We start from the raw sequence: 5,575 nt of genomic DNA, 5'->3' as shown, positions 1-5,575 counted from the left end.
CCAGTAGAATAATGGATGTGGGTGGGGGTGCGGGTGCAGGTGGGGGTGCGGGAGAAGACACAAGCGCCTTTTAATCCAAACCCCACATTAACCCCGTGATGGATTGGCATTCTCACAGCGGCAATGAGGGTAAGGGGTAAAAAGTGAAGACGGGGGGGGGGGAGGAAGGGGCTAATGACTGAGTGAGGGAAGAAGGTAAAGGAAGGCGAAGATGAAGAAGAAGGGGAAGGGAGGGGGGAGGTTAGCGGTTGTGGGTGTGTATGGGGTGGGGTGGGGTGGCGGCGCGGGGGTTGTAGCAACCACAAATCAAACAGCGATCCGTCGCCTCACTTGGCCCTTCTGGAATGTTCCAGCCTATAGCACCTGCAGGGTGCAGGAGACAGCCGCCGACAAGTCCTGCCAAGCTCCAGAGGAATTCAGCAGAGGGGGGGGGGGGGGTTGTGAGGGATAGGGGTGGAGGAGAGGAGAAGGGCGTAGGTATGAGATACAAGTGGAGAGGTACGAGTGGTCGTCCCTGCACCGGGTGGAGTCTGTAGAGTCACTGGCAGACACTGCAATGACACCCAACGGCCCACTTATGACATCACTGGAGTAATACCCGTTCGTTCTTTTAGGGGGCGGGGGGGACCGACAGTGTATGGCCTCAACCCATGTATGCCTGTGAGCATGTAAGTGGGTCTACACACACACACACACCCCCAGAGTGGGGTGGGTCAAAAGACAGACTGAACTACATTTCCATTTTCGCTCATTTTCCTCCACGCCGGTCTGCCCTTCATACTTAACACCCTCTTTAAGAAGGAACCCTCTACTTCTAGAAACTCATCGTCGTTACATGAGACGCAAGGGAAACCAACAGGACTGGGTGAAGGCGTCCCATGATTCCCCAGACAAGATCAGAGGTTTCCTACGGGCCAAAGAACCGACTACTCATTAAGGTCCAGCCGGCCAGTTCAATATATTAACTTTTGATTCTAATAAAATCGTTTTGGGGCACTGTGATGGTCAGGCGGCCTGTCCGGGGTGTCTCCCCGCCTTCTGCCCAATGACTGCTGGGATAGGCTCCGGCAACCCCCGCGACCCCGAGAGCAGGATAAGCGGTTTGGATACTGGATGGATGGAAAACAGTTTTGATTAACACGTTGCGATTCGTTATGCGTGCCCATTAACGGCCGCCAGCCTCCGCTTCAAAACGACACGAGCACGACGACACAGAAACCTGCCGGTCTGTCTGTCAGCCCCGCCCCCACGTTCTCTACATGAATGTGTGTGTGCGCTCAGTTGAGAGGTTGCATCCTGCCTAGCGGAGTCGTCGTCAGTGTCTGACCGATATTAGCACAACAACTGACGACAAAACACATGAAGAATCGCACTGACGGCACAGACAGACAGGCCACTTCGGAAAACATCGGCGGCAGCAACTTGACGGCTGCGCAGTTAGAGTTAAAAAGTCCGGTGAAAGCGCTGCATTTTCCAGACAGGCCACACGGGCGTCTACGGGCTTAATGAATGAACGAATGCATGAATGATCTTTATTTTCATCGTGCGTTCTGCAGCAGAGCCATCTGGAAGATGCACTGCAAACCCACACTGACACAGGCAATGGTGTCAGCGTAACACACCTGTGTCACAGGAGGAAACTGTAGGCCGTCTCATTTCACAGTTTAACAGGTCCCAGAACGATTTTTGCATGATTTGCCATTGACCAACTATGCAAACTCATGTAATAATTAATGTTATACTTATTTACTTATTTTATAAATAATTCAATATCAATACATAGGCTAGGGAAGACATGGGATCAACATGTTCACCCTTAAAATAATCTTGTTGAGTTCCATGTGCGTTTATATTTCTTGTAAAAAAATAAAATAAAAAATATACTGACCATCATCGTGTCCCTCCCTCCCCTTTTTTTTCTTCCCAATTGTATTTGGCCAATTACCCCACTCTTCCGAGCCGTCCCGGTCGCTGCGCCACCCGCTCTGCCGATCAGGGGAGGGCTGCAGACTACCACATGCCTCCTCCCATACATGTGGAGTCGCCAGCCGCTTCTTTTCACCTGACAGTGAGGAGTTTCGCCAGGGGGACGTAGCGTGTGAGAGGATCACACTATTCCCCCTCCCTCCCTCCCTCCCTCCCTGAACAGGCGCACTGACTGACCACAGGGGGCGCTAATGCAGCGACCAGGACACATACCCACATCCGGCTTCCCATCCGCAGACACGGCCAGTTGTGTCTGTAGGGACGCCCGACCAAGTCGGAGGCAACACGGGGATTCGAACCGGCGATCCCCGTGTTGGTAGGCAATGGAATAGACCACTATACTACCTGGACGCCCCACCATCATCGTGTCTTGATAACCTTACAGCAAAGGTATCAATAAATGAATAATAAACAAGATCTATTGATTCTTCATTACAACAGTTTTGATCAGTCGGGAACAGGCGTGGTTCCAAATATTAACAGCTAGTTACACACTGTGGGCTAAAACACACAAGCCCAATTCTCCTCTACAAATAATTCCCTACATGTTAACTAACAAACTCATCATAATATGCCATCATCTATGTGATGGGATAGTGGCATTATATGCCACTATATGCCAGAGGCCACCAAATTTGGGCTTTATGGCCAACACCCCCCCCCGGACCCCCAAGCTATTTCCTCAAGTGCTTGTCCTGAAAGATCTCCTCTCTTGGGTGACCAAGTTGTCGCATGGAAAGTCTACCGCACTTGTGCATACCGACACCCAATAGAGTCTCGCATGTTCCTCTCTCATCTCACCACCACCAAGCCTCTCTTCAACCCATCAGCCTCTCGAGCCAGACTGGAGGGAATTGTGATATTTTCCTCCCTGTCTTCCTGTCATGCAGGCTGTTTTCTCCTTCACTTCCCATCTCCTCTCCACCCCCTCCTCCTCTTCAGTCCTACTCTCCTCACTGCTGTGTGAAGTTTTCCCCGAACCAACAGCTGTGTCAGCCATTACAGAGGACTCTCTCTCTCTCTCTCTCTCTCCCCCCCCCCCCCCCGCTGAAACATTCCCCTTGTAAGAGGTGAGCTACATCTTAATACATGCTTTCGCATGGACGGATGGTTTCCATTGCATTCCTATGGGACTACTTGGGTGAATCACATATTTGCCTAAAGTAACATTTCCAGCCTCCTGTAGGGCATGTTGCTAAACACATTACGTTGTCTCGGTGTTTACACATATTTTGTTGCACATCGGCACAAATGGGTTTTATCGTGCGAAGCAAGAGGACCAGATTTGAGTGGTCAGACTGCATTTTATATGGCGCTTTTGTGGACGCAAAAGACACTCAAAAGCGCTTCACGATTAATTAACGCCTCACATTCACACGCCGACGGTGGTGTCGAGCACGCGAGGTAACAGCCGGCTCATCGGGGGCAGTTCAGGAGTTTGGTGACTTGCTCAAGGACACCTCGGCACTTTTACAAGGAGGAGCCGAGGATCGAACCGGCAACCGTCCAGTTACCAGATGACCCTGTCTGACTCCTGAGCCACTGCCGCTCCATATGTATGTGTGTGTGTGTGTGTGTGTGTGTGTGTGTGTGTGTGTGTGTGTGTGTGTGTGTGTGTGTGTGTGTGTGTGTGTGTGTGTGTGAGATCGCCCCCCCTTCTCCCCAATTGTACTTGGCCAATTGCCCCACTCTTCCGTGCCGTCCCAGTCGCTGCTCCACCCCCTCTGCCGATCCAAGGAGGGCTACAGACCACCACATGCCTCCTTCGATACATGAGGAGTCGCCAGCTGCTCCTTTTCCCCTGACAGGGAGGAATTTCCCCAGGGAGACGTAGCGCGTGGGAGGACCACGCTATTCCCCCCAGTTCCCCCTCCCCCCTGAACAGTCGCCCAAGCCAACCAGAGGAGGCGCTAGTACGGCGACCAGGACACATATCCAAGTTCGGCTTCCCACCCACAGACACGGTCAATTGTGTCTGTAGGGACGCCCGACCAAGCCGGAGGTAACACGGGGATTTGAACCGGAGATCCCTGTGTCGGTAGGCAAACGGAATAGACCGCCGCGCCACCCGGAGACATCCATGTGTGTATTAGTTGTCATTTTGGGGGCGTCACAAATTTGAACATATACGATGTTGACGTGTGCTGTAACACAATCTGGTTGGATGAATCTGTTGTGAGAGTGATCGGTCTTCACCGCATTGCCCACCCCGCACTGCACACTGAATAAACCACTTTAAGATCTACCATCATCACAGATTGATTTGATACTCTGAAACTATATATATATATATATATATATATATATATATATATATATGTCTTTGACCCTCTGTGCACTCTGACGTACGATGTCTAAAGGCGACCAGCCATCCCACTTTACATTGTACTACATAGCATTTTGACACTTTGTCCCGTGCCACACACACTGAGACTTGCAACGTCTTGCATTTTGAAGCAAAGTAACAAAAGCACACACTTCTCCATGCTGCCATTAAGCAATCCGTTTCGATTGTGATCCAGCGATAATATCTGCAATTTTCTGCTTCAACATCTCCGTTCTCCAACTTTGCAGAGTTTGATGTCATCTCTTTCGCAAGCTGTTCTCGGATCTGTTAACCCGCCCGTGGGCGAGAGTGCAGGCGAGACACAAACGTGTCTTATTAAGCCCCGGTATCCATCAGATAATATCATTACTCTGAAGAGAAGACATTATAAATCTGTCCCTACTGCTTGCCCTGCATTTAGCCTTCATGCCTCTCCTCATCCTAACCATGTCAAAGCCTTTTAGGAGGGCACAGACATTGCAAAAGACACAATTCTGCACAAAACTTTGAATAAAAACACATCTGAATGTAGGTGAAACGACGTGTCAGCACCTTGGGGAAATATTTACAACTTACGCAACAAAAGCAAATTGCAGCCAACATTTGCAATAAAATTCAATTCATTTGGATCACTGCAACATCCGCTAACAAAGTGTTATCTTAGAGTGAGCGATAAGCTTTTGTATATATACATGTGTGTGCATGAGTGAGTGAGTGTGCATGAATGAGTGAGTACGAGTGTGTGTGTGTGTGTGTGTGTCTGTGTAGGCATGTTTACGTGTGCACACGTGTAATTGTGTGTGTATATATGTGTGTGCGCACACGCGCTCGTATATCCTTATCTACTAATAACCCTAGAATAAAGATTTGCCCTCTGTTATCAGCTGGCAGTAGCACGAAAACTGGGGAGAGAGAGGGGGGGGAGACAGAGATAGAGAGAGCGAGAGAGAGGGAGGGGGTAAGGGAGAGAGAGAGAGAGGAGAGGGAGAGAGGGGGAGAGGGAGAGAGAGAGAGAGAGAGAGAGAGAGAGGGAGAGAGAGAGGGGAGAGAGAGGGAGGGGGTAAGGGAGAGAGAGGTAGAGTGGGAGTGGGAGAGAGACAGAGATAGAGAGGGAGAGAGAGAGAGGGGGAGAGAGGGGAGGGAGAGAGATAGAGAGGGAGAGAGAGAGGGGGGAGAGAGATAGAGAGGGAGCGAGGGGGAGAGGGAGAGAGGGAGAGGGGGGAGAGAGAGAGTAAATTCACTCCATACTTTAACATTTCTATC

The sequence above is a fragment of the Lampris incognitus genome, chromosome 20 (genome assembly GCF_029633865.1).
Source record: "Lampris incognitus isolate fLamInc1 chromosome 20, fLamInc1.hap2, whole genome shotgun sequence".
NCBI lineage: Eukaryota > Metazoa > Chordata > Actinopteri > Lampriformes > Lampridae > Lampris > Lampris incognitus.
Note: the sequence above shows the minus strand (reverse complement) of the source record.